This window comes from Prionailurus viverrinus, chromosome C1 (genome assembly GCF_022837055.1).
Source record: "Prionailurus viverrinus isolate Anna chromosome C1, UM_Priviv_1.0, whole genome shotgun sequence".
Classification (NCBI taxonomy): Eukaryota; Metazoa; Chordata; class Mammalia; order Carnivora; family Felidae; genus Prionailurus; species Prionailurus viverrinus.
This window is the reverse complement of record NC_062568.1, coordinates 1,522,439-1,548,718: the sequence shown is the minus strand read 5'-3', so window position 1 is coordinate 1,548,718 and position 26,280 is coordinate 1,522,439. Positions and strand designations below refer to the sequence as shown.

Genomic DNA, 26,280 nt, shown 5'->3' with positions numbered 1-26,280 from the left:
GAAAAATGGGTGATACATGTCACGACTTATACGAGCCTTGGAAACGTTAGCTAAATGGAAGAAGCCAGACACAAAAGGCCACATATTTGATGATTCCATTTATATGAAATGTCACAGTAGGCAAATCTGTAGAGACAGAAAGTAGCTGAGTGGTGGGGCGGGGGCCTGTGGAGGAGGGAGGAATGGTTGCTGGAGGTACAGGCTTTTTTCAGGGGGTGACAGAATGTTCTAAAATTAGATACAGGTGATAGTTGCCCAACTTTGGGAGTATGCTAAAAGCCACTAAGTTGTACACTTTAAAAGGGTGAACTGTGTGGGAATTATATCTTGGTAAAAATATGGAAACAATAGGATGGCACTATGCTTTTGGTACCACGTGAGTTAACACGGAGCTCTGTCAGCCTGCTCCGACAGTGAACCCTGATTTGTATGTTGTCTCTATGGGAAATGTGTTCAGAGTGCCCACACTGGACTTGCAGATGTGGAGGCATTCTGTGTTGGAGAAACCTCTGGAACCACATCTCTGTCAGGTAGTCATGGACGATTCCCAGCCTTCAGGGACGAGGCACCGATTCTCTCACATTTATTTTTGATTTCGTTAGTGCTTTAAAAACTGCCTTTTCACCTGAGGATGTACTGAGAGGGGACAAGAGAAAGATTAATACTGAGGTTACCCAGAAACATGCGTAGATAGGCAAGCTTCTCCCATGAGTGACCCGTGATGGCGTATGGAACATGGAGATACACGGGGCGAGTTCACGGCCCGCTTCCCGCCAGTCATGCTTCCGTAGAGAGTCTGGCAGTTCCGGAGCTGTGAGCAATAGAAGTATTTTCTTGGCTTAAAATTCACACTTGATGATCTTCCCCGTCAGTCACCCCTGCAGTATTTCTCGCCCGCACCCCGAACCTGGTGCTTACCGTACAGCCAACTGCCCGAGTCCCTGTGTGGGTCTGTCTGAAGTCGGCCCTCCCGAAAGGCAGGGCCCAGCCGTGGACTTGGCCAGTGCTTGGCACACGTGCGCCAGGAGCAAGTGCAGGCCGAATGCGTTTGTCCAGAAGCTGCTACGTTTCCTGGGACATCTCATTTGGTTTTCCAGCTATTCCTGGAGTAATTCCCCAATTGCACAATGTCTACTAAATTGCCTGCCTGCTACAATCAGTCCGTGAAAGCTGCTGCAGTTGGAAACCTTTTGTAGCTGAGAAGCATGAGTACATTTACTCCACAGTACAAAAGGCTCCATTTTTATTTCTCCCCCGGATGGCCAGAGAGCTAGAACGTTAAGAAATGAGGGCCCATAGGACAAGAGACTGCCAAGGGAGATGGGGGAGGGTATGTGGGGAAGGGAGAGATTTTAGACAGGCTGGATGGAGGAGGTGTCACAAACGAGGCTCATGTAACTAGAGGGGGTCTGCTTGTCGTCCTGTTCTTTAAGAACAGTGTGAGGCTGGGGTGAGGCTGGAGACGTAGAGATTGCCTTCAGATTCTTCCTTGGTGGCGTGGCGGCAGCGGGAGCTTCCAGAAGATGGGGAGTAGAGCTCACGGTGTCTTCTGCCTTCTCACCTTCAGGTGGGGCCGCCCCCTCACAAGGCCAAAAAAGTGGCGTGAATAGGAGAAGGGAATTTGCCAGCTTTAGGTTCCAGCCTCTGTAATGTGAAATTATATGTTTCTGATGATTAAACATGTTAATACTAATCTCTGAAAACTTAGAGGCTTTTCATATCTCATTGCCAACTTGCCCTTAGAACTTCTATCAATGGGACTTCATGAAAGTTCTTTTTTTCTTAAGTTTATTTATTTTTAGAGAGAGAGTGAGAGAGAGAGAGTGAGAACATGTGCACATACTCTAGCAGGGGAGGGGCAGAGAGAGAGGAGAGAGAGAATCCTGAGCAGGCTCTGCATTGTCAGCACAGAGCCTGATGTGGGGCTTGAACCCACAAACTGTGAGATCATGACCTGAGCTTAAGTGGGATGCTTAACTGACTAAGCCACCCAGGCGCCCTAAAAGTTCTTTTTTTAAATCCTTTTACAAACACCATGTTTTAACATTTTAGGATATCTTTGCCATTTTGATAGTTTAAAAAATGGTAATTTGTTGGGGTGCCTGGGTGACTCAAGTCGGTTGAGCGTCCAACTGTTGATTTCAGCTCAGGTCATGGTCCCAGGGTTGTGGGATTGAGCCTTGCATCTGGCTCCACGCGGAATGTGGAGCCTGCTTGAGATTCTCTGTCTCCCCCTGCCCCTCTACCCTGCTCACGTTCTCTCTTTCTCTCAAATAAAAAGGGTAATTTGTTTTGATTTGTTTCTTCAACTCTCAAAGTGAGGTTGAACATTGGCTATTTGAATTTCTCTCTTTATGAATTATTTTTTTTTCATGGGCTTTCAGATAGTTAGACACTGTATTTTTAGGGTTCAAATTACCTTACTCATTGGCTTTCTCTAAATTTGCCCTCACTGATTGTGATAGTTTTAGTGCTTTGTCTTTTTTATTTTTGAGAGTGAGCGAGCGAGCGAGCATGGGGGAAGGGCAGAGAGAGAGGGAGACACAGTATTGGAAGCGGGCTCCAGGCTCTGAGCTGTCAGCACAGAGCCCGACACAGGGCTCGAACTCATGAACCATGAGATCGCCACCTGAGCTGAAGTGGATGCTGAACTGACTGAGCCACCCAGGTACCCCTGTCTTTTTTTTTTTTTTTTTTTTTCTTTTAAAGTAGATTTCATCTAGTAATGGTGGGGCTGAAGTTACCAGGTAAAAATTCTCATTTACCTTCATGCTTCTTTCCTTCTCATTTTCTAACATGTTTTAAAATTATTTTCAGCTTTATGATCATAAAATTACAGATTTATACTGAAGGTGTATTTTTACTACTATAACTTTCCAAAGGAATTTATCAATGCAGAATTTCCACTTTACTGAAACTATATATTTCAGATAAGTTTTTTAAATGGAAAAATGACTTGCCTACCAAAAAATACATGAATATAAGTGCAAGCTTGATGTGTAATGACCACTCAGATTGAGTGATAGAACATATCCAGGCCCAGAGAGGCTCCGCTCGTGATCTCTCACAGTCATGGTTACCCTCCCCTCTCCAAATGTAAACACTATCCTGACCATCCAATACTGTAGATTAGTTTTGATGGTTTTAGATATTTGATATAAATGGGACTCATAATGTATATTATTTTGTATCTTTTGTGATCTGTACATTTCCTAATATCATGGCACTTGGGGGATTTTTCTTGTCGTATTGTTACTGATTTCTAGCTTAATTTTACTATGATCAGAGAATATACTTTGTGAGTTTAAACCTTTGAAATTGATGAGACTTTTTATCACCTACAAGTTTTCATAAATGTTGCATGTGCATTTGACTGTAACTCAGATTCAGTAGTTTCTGTATGCAGTTGATTAGGACAAAGGTTTAGTTATTTTTCTCAAATATTTTATAACCTACTGATTTGTTTTTCCACTTTTCCTATTAGTTATTAAGATTGATTAAAATCTCCTGTGATTTTGGACTTACCTGGTTTTTGTTTTCATTCTGCTAGTCCTGCTTTATATATGTAGAGGGTTATTTTTAAGTGCATATAGATTTAGGGTTATTTTATATTCTTACTAGATTGAGCCTTTTATGAAATAACCTTCTGTTCTCTTCATATTTTTTTGCCTTAAAGCTTACTTTGATGTTACTATAGCTGCAATAGCTTTTTTGTGGTTGGTAATTATTTTGTAAGTAATGGTACATAATTTTCGATTCTTTTGCTTTCAAGCCTTTTTGTTTATATATAGGGTGTATCTCTTGTAAGCAACATATGGTTTTGTGGTTTTTAAAATTAACCATTGTATTATTTAATTGGATTATATTTTCAGTTGGGTTGGATTATTTTTAATCTGTGATTAGTTTAGATACTCTTGTATTTGGGTATAGATCTAACATATTCTTTTTGTCTTTTTATATTTTTTCACACATTTCTTTCTTTCTTAAATGGATTAATTATTTCTTTTTACCTTCTCTTATAGCTTGGTTTTTTTTTTTTAAGATTCAGTTCTTTAATTTTTTAAAAATTTTTTTTTAATGTTTATTTATTTTTGAAGGAGAGAGAGACAGAGTGTAAGCAGGGGAAGGGCAGAGAAGGAGGGAGACACAGAATCCAAAGCAGGCTCCAGGCTCTAAGCTGTCAGCACAGAGCCAGCGGATGTGGGGCTCAAACACACAAACCGTGAGATCATGACCTGAGCCGAAGTTGGACACTTAACTGACTGGGCCATCCAGGTGCCCCTGTTATGGCTTGTTTTGTATGCATTATTTTAGGGGTATTTGGGTGGCTCAGTTAGTTGAGCGTCTGACTTTGGCTCAGGTCATGATCTCACGGTTCGTGGGTTTGAGCCCCTCATTGGGCTCTGCACTAACAGCTTGGAGCCTGGAGCCTGCTTCAGATCCTGTATCTCCCTCTCTCTCTGCCCCTCCCCTGCTCATGCTCTCTCTTTCTCAAAAATAAACAAACATTAAAAACAAGTGTATACATGATTTTAGTGTATATTTTACAGATTACAAAATACATCCTTGACTTTAATTAAATTCTAGTAAGAGTACTAAAGTACTAAAGTACTAAAGAAGTACTTTTAGTGCTTCCCAGATAACGCAAGGACCCTAGAGCCTTTCCACTCTCTATACTCTTCATTGCTACTGAAGTCATAATTGAAATTACAATTAAGTTGTGGTACTTAAATAAAAAACAACCATCTCTGTACTCTCCTCTAGCCTTTCTGCTGGTTTCTTAAATTTTATAAATATTTGAAGCCTCATAGGACCTTCATTTAGATTTATAATGGGTATTTAACCTTTCTGTTGCTTTTCATTTCTTTTTGTATTTCTGTGATGCATTTGTGGTAATATTCCTTCTGTGTGGAAAAACTCCCTTCAGTATTTCTTTAGTATAGGTTTCTCTTTTTGTTTGAAATACCTTTATTTCACCTTTTTGAAGGATGTTTTTGCTTGTTACACAATTCTAGCGTGGCAGTTATTTTCTTAGAGCAATCTAGAAATGTTATTGTAGGGGTGCCTGGCTGGCTCAGTTGGTGGAGCATGCAACTCTTGGTCTCAGGGTCATGAGTTTTAGCCCCACGTTGCACAGATAGCTTACATTAAAAAAAAAAGTCCTTGTATTTTAGCTTCCATTATTTCTTTAGAAACTCATTAGCAGCTCATTGTTGCTCCTTGGATGGAGTAGTATATTCTTCCTACTACTTTAAAAATTTTCATATTTTTTTTACGATTTTTCCAGGCACAGCTCTTTGTATTTATCTTGCTTAGTATTCCTAGCACTTCTGAAATCTATGGATTTAGATTCCTTTTATTGTCAGTTTGGGCAAAGTCTTGGTTATTATTTCTTCAAGTGTTGCCTCTACCCATTCATTTTTTCCTCTTATTCTGGGGCTTGTGTGTTAGATCTTTTCACTCTCTTCCATTTGTTTTTTGTATTCTTTAAAAAGAGTATTTTCTATTCTTTTCTCTCGGGGTGTTTTATTATCATTATTATCTTTTGATGTTCTTCAGGTCTTTCTTGTTTGTTATTAAATCCATTTCAGGGGGCACCTGGGTGGCTCAGTTGGTTAAGAGTCCAACTCTTGGTTTTGGCTCGGGTCATGATCTCACAGTTCGTGGGTTTGAGCCCCACACTGGGCTCTGTGCTGTCCGGACAGAGTCTGCTTGGGATTCCTCCCTCTCTCTCTCCCTCTGCCCCTCCCTTGCTTTCTCTGTCTCTTTCTCAAAAATAAATGAACTTAAAAAAATCCATTTCAGTTCCTTTGTCTTTCAGCTTGAGAATTTTCATTTGATTTTTTAAAAAAGATTTCTAGTTGCCTGCCAAAGTCCCTATATTAAGCATATTTATGTTAAAGTCTATGTCTGAAAACTCAAATATCTGGTTCTTTTATGGGTCTTCTTCTATTGTCTGGCCTTTCTGTTGGCTTTTGTTCTTTTAGTCTTTTTTTCTTGCATGCCTATTAATTTTGGTTGACAAATATTGTTGGAAAACCGTCAAGATAATTTTATGCTCAGGTGATGGTGTCTTCCCTTAGAGAGCATTTACTTTTGCTTCTAGTTAGGTAAGCAGGGTAGCAGCAGATTATCTTAAATCCAGTTTGTGATAGAGCTAATTTGAATGTGGGCTTTACTTTTTCCATTGGCCGGTCTCTTTGCACTCCTTATGGGATACTCCTTCAGAAGTCTCATCTATAAATTTGAGGTATTCGTTCTCTATTGGGCTCTGAATTTGTGTTTTTCCCACCAGTCCTGTGGTATTACCAGAAGCTCTGTTTAGCGTCTCAGCCTCTTCCACTTATGAGTGAATCCACTTATGAATGAATCTGCAGTTGTCACTAGTTTAATTTTTTCTGCATCTTGTCACTCAGTGATATTTATAGGTGTCTGACATTAAGATCACCGATTATAAAACGTGAGATACCATTTACTTGAAGGATGATGTATTTACCAAAGGGAATAATGTTTGGCCTTTGTCATTTATGAAATTTGTTGTTTAGGTCTTCTTATGATCCTGTTTTTAATTTACCTGATCTTCCATAGACTGATGAAGAATTACTCTATTTCAGGACAATTATATTTGTCATTTTATTCTTATATTTGCAACATGTTTCACCTTCATCATTTTTGAAGCTCTTTTAAAAAAAAAGCGCGTGGATGTTAATACCCCCATTCCTGAGTAACCATTTGTCAATAAGGTACGATCTTTTTTTTTTTATTTTTTTTTAAAAAAAAATTTTTTTTTCAACGTTTTTATTTATTTTTGGGACAGAGAGAGACAGAGCATGAACGGGGGAGGGGCAGAGAGAGAGGGAGACACAGAATCGGAAACAGGCTCCAGGCTCTGAGCCATCAGCCCAGAGCCCGACGCGGGGCTCGAACTCACGGACCGCGAGATCGTGACCTGGCTGAAGTCGGACGCTTAACCGACTGCGCCACCCAGGCGCCCCAAGGTACGATCTTTTTTACACTGAATAGTTCTTACCACTAACTGGGATACTAATATTGCCATCTTTTTTTGTTCAGAATTTAAGAATGTGTACTTCCCTCTCCCACCCTCACTTCTAGCTTCAGTTTTTCCTTGTTATTTTAGATTGTAATTCTTGTAAGCAGTATGTGGTTAGAAGTTGTTTTACTTCAGTCTGGAGCTCTTTGCCTGTAATAGTGGACTTTAGACATTTTCTACTTGTCAGGGTTTGTGCACTTCGGACTCCCGTGTTTGGTGGCTGACTGTTGTGCTTTCTTGATTGGATGCTTCCTTGGTACCTCTCTTCTGTTTGGCATTTTTGTGAGTGGTGTGCACTGTTGATATTTGTTAATGATTTGAGTTTAAAATTCCTTTAAAAAATACATTTATAATTCACAGATTTTCTTATGCTGTATCTGCTTATAGCCAGCCCAGTTGGTGATGTCCTTTTCTGGTCAACCTTTGTAACTGACAGGGTGTTTAGTCACATAGAACACGCTTCTCAGTGCTTTCTTTCACCAACTGTTGTTTGTATTACACTAATGAAAATGAGAAGGCATCGAGGAACAAAGAAAAATAATGTAGAATGTTCTGCTTTCCACAAAGGAAACAAAATATGGTGTTTGTTTGTTTGTTTTTTTTATTAGATAATTCCAACGACATCATGTTTTCTGTTCCTGGTGTTGGAGGGGAGGCATCTGAAGCTAGCCTTGCTGTTGTCGTTATCGTCGAGGATATCTGTACATTTCTGCTTGAAATCTTGTGGGATTCTTTTTCTCTTCTGTGCTGTTGGATTTTGCTTACTAGTTTGTCTGGTATATACTAAATCTTCTGTCTTCCAGACTTGCTTTTGGTTTTCCAACTTTTACAAAGATCTTTTTTTCCTTTTATTTTCTGTATAGTTCTGGTTCATGTGCTTTGTCTTGTTCTTTGGGAACTTTGTTGTTTGCTCATTTATTGGTTCAGAATATGTCTATTGAGGGCCTGCCCAGGGCGGAGCACCATTCTCAGTGGTGGAGTTTCATTGGTGAGCAGAAAAGAGGGGCTCTTCGTCAAGCTCGTGTCCTCCTCGGGCCTCAGAGCAGCACGCAGGAAGAGGTGACAGCTGAAACAGGTGGTAGGGAAGGAAGGCTGCATAGTGAGGACTCCCCACCCCCCCCCCCCACTGGTACTGGGGTGGAGTTGGGAGGACTGCCCCTGAAGAGGTGATATTTTCCTTGAGATGTGAAGACCTGTTAGTGGTAAATCAGCTGAAGAAAGTGTGTGCAGGTGTGTGTGCCTGTAGGCGCCCTAGGATGGGGCAGGTCAGGGGCCCAGTGTGTGCAAAGGCCTCGTGATGGAGGACACGGCACAGCCTGTGTGAAGAAGCGGAAGAAGGGCTGTGTGGCTGCTGAGGCCTGAGGGGGAGAGAGAGACCAGGGGGAGGGCTCCAGGCTTCATCCTTCACCAGGTAATACCATTGAATCGTTCCGTTTGGTGAATTTCCCAGACTTGCAGTGTGAGAATGTTATACTCTGGTTGCAATGTGGAGGGTGACCTGAAGGAGGAAGGGAGAGGGCAGAGGGTATGTAGGAGGTGGCGGGAGACCACCTGCTGCTGGTTCTGAGTGGAGGGGGACAGAGGGCGGGCACTGGACAGGTGGTGCCATCGGCACAGCCCCGTGGAGGCGGATGAAGGTGTCAGGTTTTGTCCAGGAGGGTTCTGTATCTCCGTGTCTGTCGAGTTCTCCTGCATTATTTAAATTTGTTGATTTTCCCAGATTCTATTCAGGAAAGTTTTAATTTTATTTCCTATTGCATTTCCTTATGATTTTTACCCCCATCCAGCATAGCTTTCATGTTATTTTTGCCTTGTTTTTATCTCCTGGTCAATTCTCATTTGATAGAGAGTTTTTTTTTTTTTTTTTTTTTTTTTTAATTAATTTCTTTATTTTGAGAGAAAGCACAAGTTGGGGAGGAGGGAGAGGGAGAGTGAGAGAATCTTAAGCAGGCTCCACGCTTCGCACGGAGCCCGATGTGGGGCTCAATTTCACAACCCGGAGATCATGACCTGAGCTAAAATCAAGACACTTAACAGACTGAGCCACCCAGGCACCCAGATAGAGAGAGAATCTAAAAATTCTTTCTGTTTAATGTCATTTTCTGCTTCGGGGAAGATTTTCCATTTTCTCTTGGGCTTCCAAATGTTTTCATTGATTTGGATTTCCCCCTTGCCTGATCTCTTTATCTTTGAGTTTTCGGTGGTGATTTTGTCTTCCAGTCCCGCACTGGCTTCTTTTATGACCTTCCCGGAGCGGCATAGAGCTGTAGAGTGTGCACGGAGGAGCAGAGTTTAGTGCTCTTACTTATTTTGCCAAGTCAGTGTTTTCATCATTTAAAGCTTTGTCCTATTTTAATAAAGATGCGATGAAATGTCATCACCTCCTTTAATGTTACTTGAAGTGTCAAAATGCCGCAAAAACAAGTCCAAGTAGTGGGGCGTGGCACAGCTCCATTCCCCCTGCCCCCCCTCCCCGTCCCTGAGAGCCCCTCCTCTGAGTCCATTTGGGTCTGCTTGTCACAGGGCTGTAGCATCTCCTGCGCGAGAGCAAGGGTTTAGTTTTGCTCACTGCTGTACCTGAGAGCCCCCACACAGTACTGCTCGAAGGGTGACTTGATTGCCACTGACTCCAGGATGACTTGGGCCCCGCCCCGTTCTTCTGGCTGATCTCACCAGCAGAACGCTTCCAGTGCGCACTCCGGGCGGCTGGGCAGGTCTGCCCTCACGTGGTGTGTGGTTCCGTGGGCGCAGCGGGCCGGGGAGGAGCCAGCTCGGGGCTGCGGTGGGGGGCAGGTGTCAGGGGCGAGAGTCTTGGAGGCCTGAGGCTGAGAGGGAGCCCTGGCCAGCAATGCGAGTGTCCAGGGAGTGGAAGTGGTTCCTGCCAGAGAGGGCAGAGCGTGTGAGGGCGGCGAGATGGGCAGAGGTCAGAGGTGAAGTGCTTTCCACGCCGTGCGGAGTTTGGACTTTTTTGTCATGGGTGCTGGGAAGCCGTTAAGGTTCTTCTAAGTCACCAAAGCCGGGGTTGGTGACTGTTTTTGTTACAAGTCTGGCTGCTGCCGAAGACGAGGTCTTGCAGGAAGAGGAGGTCAGCATGGTTGTGTGGAGGTCGGACGGGTGGCCTTGCTGTGGCCCAGTGGGACGTGTGGAAGCCTCGATGGAGCTACTGTGGAGAGGAGGGGCCGGATGGAGAGCAGGGTTGCAGGCGCTTTGGCTAGGCACTTCTCGTTGGTACCATGCTGTTCCTTGTCTTGCATGACTTGGGAATTCAGTAGGGTGGTGAGGAAAAGTGGGATTTTGAGCAGTTGGTAATTGCTGCTTTCCCAGAAAGCAGCTCTGCACGAGGCCCCACGGTACATGCGTGCAGGGCCAGACTCAGGGGTGGCTGTGGACGCCCTCCCTTTACCAGGGGTGCATCACTGACCCCTCCAGTTCTGGAAATTTCACCTCAGAGGCTGACTTCATGGTTGCTGGTGTCAGAGGCTCTGTCCCTTTTGAGGGAGGTAGAATGAACCGAGGTGAATTTAGTGAAGGTTTTCTAAGCTAAGTAGGACCGAGGGACTCGTCATCGGAGGGTGACACAGGTGCTGCTGATGGACAGCGGGAAGCAGGTTGAGGGCTGACTGCAGGCGGGTGCAGGCCGAGTACTGGCCCGTGTCCCTTGGATGGCAGGGAGCCCGGAGCCCACGGGGATTGCGAGGCGTTTGCACCCGCATTGCCTGGGAGAGGACGGTGGCTCTCTGGAAGTTCATTCCGCACTCTGGAGCCCTTTACCTCTGTCGGGGAGGTCATCTGCTGTCCCAGCATCACGAGCTTGAGGCCTGACCCCCCCGCCTCGAACCCCTTGGGCTCTGGTGCTGGTGTTGGACGGTACCTTGGCCCTGGGACCAGCAGCCAGTTCTGGTCTTGTCCAGGTGCACGTCCCGTTCCCCAGGCTGGTAGGTGGGGGTGCCCACGGCACCCTCCCTCGGTGGGGCTCTGGGTCCCCCCTGAGCAGCCAGAGGGCGGGGACGGACGCTGACGTCATCAGGGACCGAGAAAGCCAGCGCTGTGGGGGAACAGGATCCCAAGGAAAGGACGGGGCTTTATAAGTTACGCAGCTTGTGTGTTAGGGACTCAGGCTGTAATAGGTTCGGTTACCCTTTACTTCATTTTTGGGGAAAATGATGTGCTATGTGGTGTTCCATGTTCTGGTTTTCCCAGAGGAATCAGGGACTCTGTCTTTGAACGTCTGGGATCTATATTTCCTCAAGTGTAAGAACCTAGACAGTAGAACTAGGTTATATTCTTTTTTTCACTGCTGAAAGTACCCAGCGTGGGACCTTGTGCAGAAGCAGCAGGGCTCAGAGACAAGGACTGGGAAGCCAGGTCATGAATCTCAGCTCACTAGCTGAGTGGCCCTGGGCAAGTCACTGAACAACTCTGAGCCTCAGCTTCCTCATCTGAGACATGGGATAATAATAGTACCTACTTATGGGGTTGCTGTGAGGATTAAATGAGCTGATAAAATGTAGACATGACGTAAGTGTTGGCTGTTGTTAACATGATTATAGGCACTCACTGCCTATCTATTCAGTGGGTAAATTGAAAGCAGTGGACCAAATTAATGTATGACATCCTTTGGTACTTAACTAGACCTTTTTCTTTTAGTTTGAGTTACTTACACTTCTTAAGTGAAATGTTTCATACTTTCTCTGTTTGCTGAATAATAACTTCTAATTAAAATCACTGTGGATTATTCTAGACTTCACTGGCCCTAAAAGCAGTCGGGCTGTTTTACTCTTATCCCTGGGGTCCTGGCAGCAACCGCACTTGAGTTGGACCTTGAAGAGGAAAGACAAGTTTGACTGGAATATGCCTGAAATATAAAACCATTAAAAAGAGTCACATTCTGCCCATTTCTAAAAGCAGTGTAAATCATCAAGGGCCACCTCAGTTCTTACCTCCTCCAGTCCATGGGATGTGGCGCTCCCCAGCTGTCCCAGCCTCTCGCCTCGCCACGGACCTGCTCCAGCCGACCTGCTTTTTGTAGGGAACCAGTACCCTGTGCACAGGTCACCCTGGTCTTGGTGGGGCTCCTCAGTATGGGGGCCCTTTGCTGAAGTTCCCTCTACAGACCTGTCCATTCCTCAAAGGTAGGGTGACAACTGTCTCTTCTGGGAGGTCTTCGTGTTCATGCCGTGGTCAGAAGGTAACATGTTGCCACCTTCTGCTTACTCAGGGCAGCGGTTCCCAAACTTGGCTGTGCCTGAGCACCCTTTGGGAAAAAAATATCGGCACCATCCCCAGAGATTCTGATGCCGATTTGTAAGTGGGTGACTTTTCGGTGCTTTCCATGATTTTGCAGTGCAGCCACGTTTGGGACTCACACTCTTGTGATGCCAGATGCGCACAGGCTCCTTAGTAATCTGTGCACTTGGTCACACTTTCTTAGGTCTTGACTTGAGGCCAGGGGTTCTCTTTGAAGCTTGCTGTTCCCCGTGCAGGATGCACATGGGCTCTGTGCCGGCGAGCGTGAGCCAGGAAGGAGGCTTTGTTGCTTCTTTCTCTTCAGAGAGGATATTGAATGGTTCATTCGTCGCAGTGGACTATGCTGTGGGTTGCTGTTACCCTCTTACAAATGCCCTTCATACTGGGCCGAGAGCTTGCTGGGAGCTGTGCGTCTTTGGATTCTGATGAGCAGCTATGGGTTGGGCCCGGCTCCTTTTTCTGTGTGTGTGTGTGTGTGTGTGTGTGTGTGTGTGTGTGTATGTGTATGTGTGTGTGTGCACGCACGCTCATGTATGTATGTCCATGTGTGTGTCTGTCTGTGTGTCTCTGGGTGGTGTCCACTTGTGTGTGTGTGTGTGTGTGTGTGTGTTTCCCTTAAGTTTGACAGTGTGAAAACTTCTTATCTACCCCTGGAGAGCCCAGCAACAATTTGACAACACTCCGGCTGTACCTTGGCATTCTGATTTCTGAAAACAAACAGAAACCAATTGGAAAAGACGCAGGTTTTGGACAGACTTGTTTTTCCTTCTTTCAAGCATCCAGCGTGGAGGTACTCTCTCTGCCCAATGCCTGAGGGCAGACGGACATGGATAAACATGTCCCCTGCACTCAGGGACTTCTCACAGCCTGTTAGACGTGAAAAGAAGTGATTATAGTGTCCCGTGACAGGTGTAACAGCAGAAGGGGCAGAACACAGTGCGAGCGTGGGGCAGATCTCTGTGGGCCCGGGGGCTGATCTGGCCACTGAGAAGGGGCGAGTGAGTGGGCTGGGGGGCGGGCCCCAGGAGCGTCCCGGGACCGGAACCCGTGCAGGCAGCTTACCCCCTTACTGTGCAGAGTGCTTACATCATAATAATGGTTCTAGAGGAGATTTAAAGTGAGGGGAGGAAAGGTCACAGTTCAGCAGCTCTTCTCTTTCTCCGAGTCCCTTCAGGCTTTTGCCGGGGGCGTATGCTGCTTTTCCCATGTTATACGCAGAGCAGCGTGTGTGTAACTTTACATTTTCATCGTAAGCCCTTCCACGTCATGGGTCTATAACGATCACTTGTGTAAGTGTGACATTTCATCTGTAGATGTGGCAAAGTTGATCATTTAAACTCTATTTCCTCGCTCTGTAGCACTGGGGGCTCAGAATGTGTGTTCAGGTGTTCGTGCAGATGGTACGGCTAGAACAAGCATCGTAGGCCGCAGGAGGGACGTTTGGGAAAATGAGTGTGGTCTCCCTTGCAGAGCAGCCCCTGTGCTGAGCCCCCTGCCCGAGAGAGGGTGCAGTTCTCCTTGAGAGGGCAGCCTTCGCTCTGTCTTGTGTCCTTTTTGTTGCCTGATCTATTTGATTCGGGCTTGGTTCTGGTTCACAGCTTCCTCGGCTTCTGTCTACCTCATTTCAGATGGATCATGGTTGGGGCTGTACTGTGTCCTGATTCCCCAGAATCTCTGGTGAGCGTGTCACGTGCCTGTGATAAAGGAATAGAGGCGAGGCTGGGTTGATGATGAGGAAGCGGGCAGATCAGGGGCCCTGGGTGGAAGTGACCGAGCTGAGCTGGCCAAGGAAGGAGCGAGAGCAGAAGGGTGGGCTGGAGAAGGGCAGAGGATGAGTGAGTGCACGCTGGCATGAGGGGCAGGGGTGTGAGAGGGAGCGGAGGGGGCACGGGCAGAGGGCTGGAAGCGAGACGCCAGTGTCTGTTGGCATCATGTGAGAACAGAGTAAAGGGAAGGAGAAGGCCCTATTAAATAAATTTAAATTTATTTTTAAATTTCAGGAAAATGGATTGCAAATAATGGGGATGGACAATAAAGAGGGTTTTCAGTATGAACTGGATGAGAATTAAGTGTAGGATATTCATGCTTAGAGGGCCACTTCTGCATCATGCCATATATAACACTGCATGCATAAAAGGGAGTTTATATTGAATTCCCAGTATTTAATGTTTAGAAAATCATAGAGATGTGTTTCTTAGAAGAGGGTTTGGCTGCACTGTTAGTGTCCTGGGGCTGCCAGGACAGACTAGAACGACAGAGATTTATTCTGTCACCCTTCTAGAGGTCAGAAATCCAAGACGGAGGTGTGGTGGGACTGTGCCTCCTCCCGAGGCCTAGGGGAGACTCCACGCCAGCCCTTCCCAGCCCCTGGCTCTCCTGGGCTTGTGGCCACATCCCTCCAGTCTCTGCCTGTCTCCACATGGCTGTCCCCTGCTTCCTGGTTCCTCTCTTGTCTGTTTTCAGAACACTTGTCACTGATTTAGGGCCCAATCAGATAACCTAGGATGATTTCATCTCTGGATCCTTAATTACATTTGCAAAGATCCTTATTCTAAATAAGCTGATGTTCACAGGTTCCAGGGGATCGAATGTGCACATATCATTTTGGAGGCCATCATTCATCCTTCTTCATCTGCTTATAAGAAAAAATGCCAAAATAAGAATGATGTGAACATGTAAAGTTTTATTCCATGCAAAAGAAGGCAGTCCTTGGTCAGTATGGCAGTTCCACAGAGTCATCTGGGTCCTTCCAGAATTTGGTTCTCCTAGCTCAAGATCAGTGCCAGAGTGCCAGTCCCCTTTTATCTCTCTCTCTCTCTCTCTCTCTCTCTCTTTTTAAGTTTATTTATTTTGAGAGAGAGAGAGAGAGAGAGAGAGAGAGAGAACACGAGCGGAGGAGGGGCAAAGGTGGGGGGTGTTCAGAGAATCCCAAGTGGGCTCCCTGCCGACAGCCTGATGCGGGGCTAGAGCCCATGACCTGTGAGGTCACGACCTGTGAGATCACGACCTGAGCAGAACTCAGATGCCTAACTGACTGAGTTACCCAGGCACCCCTCGTATCTCCTTTAGAGAGAGGAGAGAGAGGGAAGAGAGAAGAAAGTGTGTTGCCTGGTAGCAGCTTTTAACTTACGTTCGGATTCCTGCAAGGGGTCTGTGGACATGACTATATTTTATTAAAATTGGTTTCCATTGCAATCCTAAGTGTTTCAATTTTTGTATTTAGACACATTCTGAGAAGGGGTCCATAGGCTTCACCAGCCTGTCGCGAGGGGTCCATGGCACAAAAAAGATGTGCCATATTTCAGTGTAATTTCCTATAAATTGGGAATTGTATTCTCATGTGGGATATACGTGTTTAGAGGACTGCTTCTGCAGAATGCCATATTGAAATCTCACCTGGCTTCCCCAAAGTATCGTGGCGCACCTCTGCCTGGTCATGTTTCCACACCGCACGGCTTGCTGGGATGGGGATTGATCCAGCAGGCTTTGCTCCTAGTGTCCTCCTAATGATTGCCCTGAAATGACCGTGTGAGGATAACCGTGCCCTGCAAAGAGAGGAGTAATTTGTCAAGTCTGTATTTGTGACTTCCCTTTCCCCAAGTAATATTGTTGAGTAGGCCCTATGCACGATGTGGGGCTTGAACTCATGACCCTGAGGTCAAGACTCACATGTGCTACTGACTGAGCCAGACAGGTACCCTGTTATTATTGAAATATTTAATGGTATGCAGAGGTTTTATGAAGTCTATTATAAAGGTGGTCTTCTTTGTTAGCTGTGTGACTCCATTTTCTCATCTGTGAAATGGGGATAGCCTCTCCTAGGTCACTGGGTTGGCAAAAAAGTGCCCTCTGAGGGTTTCCCGATTTCTATCTCCACTGGCACTCCTCAGTGATAGTAAGAAGGTGATAGGGTTCAACTTGCACACTTAGCAGTTATTCTGATACACAGGAATTTTAGATGGAGTCCAGAGAGTGTTAAAAAATAGCATCTGCTGCTGAAGAGTAGGTATTGGGAGAGTTATTATCCTTAGAATTATCAAGCAATAACTACTAAAAACAGGAGAAATAAAAGGTTCCTGTTTTTAGTAGTTATTGCCTAATAACTTCAAGTAAGAAAGAAGCTATGCAATGATTTTAAGTAATATTTTTAGTGCTTTTAAATCTCGTCTGTTAGGCATTCATGTTTGTTGAATGAATGAACGTTCCCTAGTAGAACTGCACAGGGTGGAACCCTGGACCTGACTTTCTCAGCTGTTTCCAGTCGACGTCAGCCTGTGGGGTGATCAGGGCTGCTCCTTTGCCGAGGAACCATGACCTTTATCCAGATTTCAACATCAGTTTTCCTTCTCAGCTTGTTTGGAGTTCGGATATTTCCTGGGCAAAACCCCTACGCCAGTCACTTTGGCTTGGAGAGAGGAAAAGCTATATATATAGTTGGCAAATTTCCTTCATGGAAAAACTCTTCCCAATTTCTGTGACTGCAGGCCTGGAGCTGGGGTGGGGCAGGTCGTTCTCGTGGGTTGAGGGTGTCCCATGTGTCCCCTTAAGCTAGAAGACGTGCCAGATGGGAAGCCCCACGTATTTAGGACAGCAGCGCCTGCCACCTGGGCTCCCTGCCACGAGCAAGCCCACCCTGGTTCCTGCTCAAGCACAGGGCTCCAGGAGAGCTGACCTCACGTCCTGGCTGTGCCAGCTGTCAGCTGTGGGACCTGCGCTTCTCAACACCTGTCGCTTTGTCCTCCCATTGTCACAGTACTCACGTATGCTGGTGGGGCAAGTGCCCGGCACTTAGTAGGTGCTTAGTGAATTAAAGGCTGTGATTGTTAAAACAGCCTTTGGGCGGTGGAATGGGACTGAGTGAGCAGCTGCAGGAGGAAGTGAATCCAGCAAACCCTCTGCTTCATAAGCCACTCTGTGTTCTCAGTTTCAAGAAGCAGGAAGAAGCAGGCGTTGAGCCAAATTGGTAGCGTGTGTTTGCTAAGTGTGGGGTTTTGCTGTAGGCAGTGCCTGCCTCTGGAGCCTCAGAGCCAGGTGTTCCACGGCAGGGGTTCAGACTCAGGTCTTACAGTTGTTCCAGGCAGGCAGAGGGAGGGGACACTGTTTCCTGACAACCTTGTGGTGAGTGCTGGGGCCAGTGGTGGTCTCTTAGGTGTATTTAGAGGTGGGGGTGTAGGAGGACTCTCACTGGTCTGGGCCGTGTGGTGTTGTCCAGGAGGGGTTTTGTTGGTGAAATGTAAGCCATTTTCAGAGTGTGTGTGTGTGTGTGTGTGTGTGTGTGTGTGTGTGTGTGAGAGAGAGAGAGAGAGAGAGAGAGAGAGAGAGAGAGAGAGTTGTTGATGCTTCTAATTGTTCTTATTTACAAATGATAGAGGAAACAACCAGAATGGACAGTTGAGAGACTATAGTTTGACTCTAGTACATTTAGAGTTTTTCGGGAAGACAAACACTGGAGAAGGTATGTGGATGTGCATGAGTTTTTTCTTAGGGTGTCTAGGAAAGGAATAATTTCAGTCATCCTTTACCCAATATTCTTTGGTACATGTGCCAGGAATATGATTGAGTCAAGTCCTGTTTGTTTTTTTTTTTTTTCTTTCCCCTTGAAAGTTAGGAAAATGGAATCATTCTGTAGGATATTATATTTTTTCTTAGAAAAACCCCTACTTTTCTGTCCCAGGATAACCTGGTATTTCAGAGCAGGTAGAGTAGTGAATAGAATCCTTTTATTTCCTTGAAACGACTTGTTATCAAATTAAGATAATTCCCTACCCTGTGGTGGGGAGGCTCTGGTTTATTGACTCAATAATCCCTCCCTCTCCACAGTTGAAGCACCTGCTTTGAAATGTAAACTCAAGAATGAAACACATGATCCCCAGCCCCCTCCCCCCCCCCAACCCCTGGCTTTTCTTTTTTCTTTTTTTTTTTTTTTTTTAGTCAGGAGGAGGACTGTAGGAACTGCTGTCCCAGTTCTCTGCAGGATGTTCAGCTAAACCTTGAGACTTCAGCCCGGTGTTGAGGTGTTCTCATAAGTCTGGGAGCACCCCCTGCACAGGGCTGTTCACTGGCTGTCCCTTCTGTACCATTTATATTTATATTTTATAGTTATAGTTACAGTTACATTTACATTTAATTTAGTTTTTAAGTAGGCTCTATGCCCAACCTGGAACTCATGACCCTGAGATCCAGAGTCCTGTGCTCTGCTGACTCAGCCAGCCAGGTGTCCCCTGGTGGACTTGCATTGGAAAAACTGGTTCATGGGGTGCCTGGGTGGCTCAGTCAGTTGAGTGACCCACTTCAGCTTAGGTCATGATTTTGTGGTTTCATGAGTTCCAGCCCCGCATCAGGCTCTGCGCTAAAAGCACGGAGTCTGCTTGGGATTCTCTGTCTGTCTGTCTGTCTGTCTCTCTCTCACTCCCTCCCTCCCTCCCCCCGTCTGTCTTTGTTCCTTCCTTGCTTGTGCTGTCTCTCTCTCTTTCTCAAAATATACTTAAAACAACAACAACAACAGCAACAACCTGGTCGTGTCAGGTGTCCTCTCCACTGTTGCCTGATGGTCCCTGGCTGCCAAAGTCCAGAGATTGTAGATCAGAGTAATTAACACGTTTGGGGAGTAGTTAGGAGTGGGTTGGGCCCCACCCCGTCCTTGATGGGGCCGGAGGGACACTGACCTTGAGGCGGGAGCCTTGGCATCTGTCCTGCGCGACACTGAAGACCAGCACCATTTCCGTGACTGCTTTCCAGGTGGCCGTTGCCAGCTCTGGCTGTCTTCTGAGGAGTGAACGTTGCGGTTTGCTTTATGTAACAAGTATCTAATCACACCGAGGGATAGACTGGGTATTTGTTGTTCCCAAAGCCGTAAGCGCTGTTTTGTGCAGGGCACTGCCAGCTCACACACCCTGTTGTAGATGAGATAACACCCGTTAATTATTTTTAGCACTCACTTTGACTTGCACGAATTTCCTGGCTTGGATGATAAAACTATATGGTCACCCCAGTCATTCGGAGAAAGGTTCACCCTGTCCTTTAAAGACTATTCCAGTGCATTAGATGTACTTTTTATAACTTAGTTGAGGTGTCGTTGCGGTACAAGGAACTGCGCTCTTTAAAGTGTAAGGCTTGTTGGGTGTTCACACCCCCGCCCCCACCCCTGTTGAAATGGTCACCGGTCAGGGCAGCAAACATTTCCATCCCCTGAATGGTTCCGTCCCCCTGAAGGTTTCCTGGGGATCCATCCTTTCTCTACCCCCTCCCCAGGCAGACATGGATCTGTTTTCTGTCTTTAAGATTATTCTGCGTTTTTTAAAGAATTCTATATAAATTGAATAATCCCATGTAAATTGAGTTGAATAATAATTCACTGTAAATTGAAAGTATGTCCCCCTTTTTATGGCATCTTTGGCTCAGTATAATGATTTTGAAATTTTCCACATTGAGTATAACCACCGTTTGTTCTTTTCCCACAATTTGTTGATCCGTGTACGTGTTAGTGGGCATTTGAGCAGTTTCTAGTTCTGAACTATTGCACGTAAATCTGCCATGAACATTTGTATACAAGTCTTTGTGTGGACATGTTTTCTTTTACCTTGGTGTAAATACCTAGAAGAATTGCTGGGTATTTAGTATATAGTAGGTGTATGTTTAACTTTTTAAGAAACCGCTCAACTCTTTTCCAAAGCGCTTGGACTTTACCATTCTCGCCAGCAGTGCATGTGAGTTCCAGCTTCTCCACATCCTCACTAGCGCTTGTCTTTTATCTTACGGTCCCGGTCCCGATAGATGGGTAGCGGTGTGGTATCCTACTGTGCTTTTAATTTCCATTTCCCTGATGACAGATAACGTCTGCATCTTTTCATGCGCCTGTTGACATTTTGTCATTTTTTGTGAAGTATATGGTAGAATCATTTGTCCATTTTTGTATTGAATTGGTTGTCTTATTGTTGAGGTGTGTGACATGTGTTATGAATGTTGTTCCCAATCTGTGGCTTGCCTTTTTTTTTTTTTTTTTTTTAATGGCATCTTTAGAAGAATAGAGTCATTCTTTTTGGTGAAATCGAATTCATCAGTTTTTTTCTTCATGGTTCATGCTTCTTGTTTTTCTATCCAAGAGACCTTTTTCTACCTCAGCACCGCAGAGGTTTTTTGCTAAAAGTTAGGATTATGATTGATGTACAGTTAATTCTGTGTGTAGTCTGAGGAAAGAGTTGATACCCATTGTTTTCCTTACGGATGTTCAGTTTTTCCAGCAGCATTGTTGAAGAGACTTTCCTTTTCTCATTGAATCACCTTGCCACCTTTGTCACAAGTCAATTGACCATATATTTGTGAATCTGTTTCCCGACTTTTTCTCCTGGTCCATTGATCTATACATCTAACCTTACCCCAGTACCATACTTGGTTGATTATCATAGCTTCGTGGTAAGTATTGAAATCAGGGCAAGTCCTCTAACTTTTGTTCTTTCTTAAAATTGCTTTGGTTATTTCTCGGTCCTTTCCATTTTCATGTAAATTTTAAGAGTAACTAGTCCATTTCTACAAAATAAGTTTGCTGGAATCTTTTTTTTTTCTCAAGCTTTTATTTTTAAGTAATCTCTTCACCCACCGTGGGGCTGGATTTCACAATCCTGACATCGAATCGCGTGCTCCACCCACTCAGCCGGCCAGGCACCCCCCTGCTGGACTGTTCATTGAAATTGCATCGAATCTATAAATCAGTTTGGGGAGAATTGATATCTTAACATTGAATTTTTCCATGAACGTGATATATAATTTATTTAGATATAATTTATTTAGATCTTATTTTAATTTCTTTCATCAAAGTTTTGTGGTTTCAGGGTAGATGTCTTTCATGTCTTTTGTGAGATTTATGCCTGTGTAGTTTGATTTTTGTTCCTGTTAAATGAAATTTAAAAATATGTTTCGTTGTTTGCTGCAAATATATAAGAATACAATGGATTTTGTGACCTTGGAAAACAACTTATTAACTCTGGTAGTTCTTTTGTAGATTCCCCAGAAATTTCTGTATAAACCGCTATATCATCTGCAAATGGGGACAGCTGTACTTCTTTCTTACCCAAATGCCTTATATTTTTCTTGCCTCATTGCAAAAGCTAGGACTGCTTGGACAATGTTGAATAGAAGTAGTGAAAACAGGAATTTTTTCATTTCTTCTAATCTTGATAGGAAACAATTCAGCTTTTTACTTTTGAGTATGATGTTAGCTGTAGGCTTTTTGTTGGCACCTTTTTTTAAAAAGTTTTTTAAATTTATTTTGAGAGCTAGAGAAAGAGGGCGTGAGTGGGGAAGAGGCAGAGAGCAAGGGAGAGAGAATTCCAAGCAGGCCCCGCAGTGTCAGCATGGATCCCAGTGTAGGGCTCAAACCCACGAACCGTGAGATCATGACCTGAGCCGAAACCAAGAGCTGGATGCTCAACTGACTGAGACATCCAGGTGCCCTTTTGTTGGTACCCTTTATCAGTTTGAGGATTTTCTTACTTGCTGAGAATTTTTATTATGAATGGGTACTGAATTTTGTCAAATGCTTTTCTGCATCTATTGAAGTGATCATGGTTTTTCCCCCCCCTTAATTTTGTTAAAAGGGCAAATTAAATTGATATTCAAATGTTAAACCAACCTTGTATTCCTGAAACAAACCTTATTTCCTCATGATGTATTATCGTTTTTATTTATTGTTAAATTTAATTTGCTTTTATTTTGTTAAGGATTTTTGCATCTATATCCGTGAAAGATATTGATTTGGAATTTTCTTTCCTTTTATCTTCGCCAGGTTTTGGTACATGGGTTAAGCTGGCTTTATAAAACATAAACTAGCATCATAATATAAGGGGGCAATATCACTGTCCCCCCCCCCATTTTTTTTTTTTTTTTTTAAATTTTTTTTTTTTCAACATTTATTTATTTTTGGGACAGAGAGAGACAGAGCATGAACGGGGGAGGGACAGAGAGAGAGGGAGACACAGAATCGGAAACAGGCTCCAGGCTCTGAGCCATCAGCCCAGAGCCCGACGCAGGGCTCGAACTCACGGACCTCGAGATCGTGACCTGGCTGAAGTCGGACGCTTAACCGACTGCGCCACCCAGGTGCCCCCCCCCCCATTTTTGATGGAATTTGGTGTTACTTCTTTCTTAAAGTTTTGCTAGAATTTACCAGTGCCACTGGGTGTGGGGTTTTCTTTTGGGAAACGTTTTTGATAATACCTTTTGACATTTTTTATTATGAATTAAAATTTTTATTGGATGTAGTCTATTTAGAGTTTCTGTTTTTTATGTCAACATTAACATTATACGCACCCTTTCTTTCCCACTCTTGATTTCTGTTTGTTGGAGGGAGAGTTGTAAACTTTGTGAGACAAGGGATGTCCTGGGGCTTGTTGACTCTCTCTTTATTCCAGCACCCAGAGCCATATGCCTGGCACAAAGTAGGCATTCTGTAAATATCCGTTGGGTTAACTGGTTTGCTGTTCCTGCATCTCTGCCACTTGGCATCTCTGGGAAGCTTTCCTGTCTTCTCCGTCCACATGGGCCTGTGTCATAGCTGTGCCATGACAAAGGAAGGTGGCTCCTGAGTCAGGCCAGCTGGCCTCAGCCAACCCGCATGCCATGCCCTCCCACGGTGGCTTGTTCAAATAACCTGGTGATGCGTCCCACAGCCCTGGTAGACAGACCTCTGAGTCAGGACATGCCGGGGGGGGGGGGGGGGGGATATTTTCAACTTTTTTTCTGTTTTGGTTTTTTAAAATGTTAAATCCTGTGGTTAGAATTACTCTTTTCAGTTTTGAAATATACTTGAAATACCAGAGGACTGCAGGAAGCTTGGTCAGAGGAAAGGGATGAATTGTTTAAAGTTAGGAAGGGGGGTTATACGTGGGGCGAGATGATCCCAAAAGGCGGTTGACGTAGTGTTTGATTTACCTGCCTGACTGGAAACGTGGTCTGAGATGTCCTTCCCTGGATTGCTTACAGATGCCAGCTCCGGACTGAGTATATTAATCACTCAGGGTTAGAGAAGACAGGGATCACTCGGGGGGTTAGACAGGACAGGGTGATTTGGACTGGGCATCTCTGTGAGGACGTGACCCTGTTCAGGTCCGGTGCCCCCCTCTCTCCTTTGCATCTCGGGGGCTGGGTCTGTGTGCACCTCCAGCAGCTGCAGAGGTTGGGTGAGGGAGCTGAGAGCAACAGCTGTGCCCCTCCTGGTCCCATGTCCTTCCCGGGCCCCTGCTGGCTCTCGCTGCTCCCCTAGACCACGTGGGGCGGAGCAGGCGCTCCATCCCTCAAGCATCCCTCAAGGGCCACACTGTGCCCTGGATGTGACTGGATGGCCAACTGTCTTCTGGCCCTCACTCCGCCTCCTACAAGCATGTGGCCTTGGGGAGTCATCTGTCCTCTCCGGGTATCTGCGTCCCAGCGCGTGAAACGGGGTTAGGACAGATGGTCGCCCAGTCATAGGCATGTGCGTGAGTCTGTGACCTCAGCTTCCGGTGGAACCACAGCGGGGCCACTCGACAGCTGTGAGCTGTGAAGAGCAAGGGCTCACATCCAGCCGTCTTTGTCTCCTCCTCCTCCTCCTCCTCCAGCTTCGCATCACGACCATCAGATTTGAAGCCTTCACTTTGTAGTGTCAGTAACATGTCTGAAGCCATGTTCCTCGGTTAGTCCTGGAGGGGGGAGGAGGTGGGTTGCCTGGGAGCAGACTGTGAGGGCCGTGGTAAGGGGTGGACAGGACCCACATCTCCGCTCCTGCTCCTGCTGGCCTCTGGCTTTGCTGGGAGCAAGACTTGAGCGCGTTCCCATGCATGTCGCCCTGTGGCCTCAGTGTGGGGTGTGGGCCTCTCACAGACAGCGTGGCTCCCAGACTGAATCGCAGGAAGATGGGGGAGCGTGGGACTCCTCCATGCGCAGCGTGAACCACCTGGAAATGTTCCCCATGAGGTGGGGACAGGATGGATTAGGGGAGTTGTGCTCAAGGACACGTCACGGTGGTATGTTCCACGTCCACGAGGGTTTTCACCCTAAATTGCGTAGTGAGTGACCCTTCGTGTAGATGGGGAGGTTTTGATTCTGTGAGTATTCATCGAGCACGTACTACCTGCCAGGCACCCAGGGATTCCTCTGGGGACAGAATGGAGACCCTTCCTTTGTGGAGCCAGAGGCAGGGAGAGGGACAAGGTGCAAATTCCATTTTTTTGTGGCACATTGCGTTTAACACCCCCACACCACATTCTCTTTATGCTCTTCCTCACATACACGTGACGAATGGTTTATACGTCCAAGGCTAGTGGCAAACTTCTGTAGAGGGCTTTGTGGGCTGTAGGGTCTCTCTGGCCATATGTAGCAGTTGGAGACAATATGTAAATAAACAGGAATGGCTTTGTTCCAGTGAAACTTACTTTACTAATTTAATTTAATTAATTTAATTTAATTAATTTTATTTAATTTTATTATTTTACTAATTCTTTTTTCCCCCTTTTCTCAAATTTATTTTTTAAAAAATTTACATTCAGTTAGTTTTCATGTAGTGTAACAGTGATTTCAGGAGTAGATTCCTTAATGCCCCTGACCCATTTAGCCCATCCCCCCCTCCCACAACCCCTCCAGTAACCCTCTGTTTGTTCTCCATATTTAAGAGTGTCTTGGGTTTTGTCCCCCTCCCTGTTGTTATGTTATTTTTGCTTCCCTTCCCTTGTGTTCATCTGTTTTGTCTCTTAAAGTCCTCCTGTGAATGAAGCCATATATTTGTCTTTCTCTAATTTCACTTAGCATAGTACCCTCTGGTTCCATCCACATGGTTGCAAATGGCAAGATTTCATTCTTCTTGATTGCTGAATAATACTCCATTGTGTATATATACCACACCTTCTTTATCCATTCATCCATCGATGGACATTTGGGTTCCTTCCATACTTTGGCTATTGTTGATAGTGCTGCTCTAAATATGGGGGTGCATGTGCCCCTTCGAAACAGCACACCTGTATCCCTCGGATAAATACCTAGTAGTGCAATTGCTGGGTCGTAGGGTAGTTCTATTTTTAGTTTTTTGAGGAACCTCCATACTGTTTTCCAGATGGCTGCACCAGTTCAGACAAATAGTTCTTTAGGTGTTTTCCTACGAATATTAGTAAATAGTTTTATAAACAGTACGATTAGTTACACATACTAATTTATAACCTGTTTTTGAAATGTATTATATTATGAACATCTGTGTCCATGAATATACACTTACGTTGTGCTTTTAAGCCTTGGCTGTATGGTATTCCCCTGTGTGATCATGGCATGAGTTTTTGGAGATTTAGGTTATTTGTAGTGTTTTGCCGCTGGAAGCACGCTAGGTTTTGTTTGTTTGTATTTTGCCTTCTGTGCCTCCGCTGCTTGTTTCCTGCCCACTGTTGGGGTCGGGGGAGGCAGTGTGGGCACCACCTGCACACCTGGGGTGCCCTTTGTTAGTGCCCCCTCCCTCCCCTGCCAGGGCCCACTGCCTCCAGCATCCTGCTCAGGGTGTCCTCCAGTCTGTAAAGTTTTCCACACTTGGAGCACATTTCAAAGCTTAATAAAGAAATAATCCCAAGTGTTTGTCATATTTCTGTTTTAGGTATAACTTTTACTTTTTGCTTCGTCTTGCTTTTTGTTCCTTTTTAAAAATGTACCGTCTGATGGATTACATGTGCTTTTGGCCTCTGGCCCGGTTGGCTTTGCTCCCTACCTGAGCATCCTGTGTTCCCGGGGACTGGTATCCTGAGACGGGTTGGGGGCTTGGGTGGGGCAGGGGGTGTTTGGCTTAGGCTGTGTGCTCTGAGCCCTTGGGCAGGTGGCATAGTTGTGGTTGGGGGCCTCCTTTTGACCCCAAAGCTGTCCTGAGACTGGAGAGCAGTGCAGCTTTAGAGAGCAAGTGTCCTGTGAGCAGTTTGCGCTTGGGCTCCTCTCTGGGGGTCTGGCCACAGCAGTTGGATACCTGGGGGTCTGAACCTGCA

The 26,280-nt window shown here is 45.3% G+C and overlaps 1 protein-coding gene and 1 long non-coding RNA gene across 9 annotated transcripts in view; one reads left to right on the top strand and one right to left on the bottom strand.

Moving 5' to 3' along the window:
* DGKD (diacylglycerol kinase delta) overlaps nucleotides 1-26,280 on the top strand; it is a 111,624-nt gene that overhangs the window by 30,947 nt on the left and 54,397 nt on the right. Inside the window, exon 1 of one of the 8 annotated variants that reach the window (XM_047871428.1) lies at nucleotides 17,394-17,416. The exons of the other annotated variants lie outside the window; for them this stretch is intronic. The gene's annotated coding sequence lies outside the window, so the exon portion shown is untranslated. Of the gene's footprint in view, nucleotides 1-17,393; nucleotides 17,417-26,280 lie in introns of those variants that run through there. 8 annotated transcript variants of the gene reach the window in all.
* LOC125172837 (uncharacterized) lies at nucleotides 198-12,786 on the bottom strand. Its single transcript, XR_007154853.1, has 3 exons — nucleotides 11,992-12,786; nucleotides 919-1,644; nucleotides 198-811 (listed from the first exon to the last, which is right to left on the bottom strand). It is a non-coding gene; the product is annotated as an uncharacterized LOC125172837 (long non-coding RNA).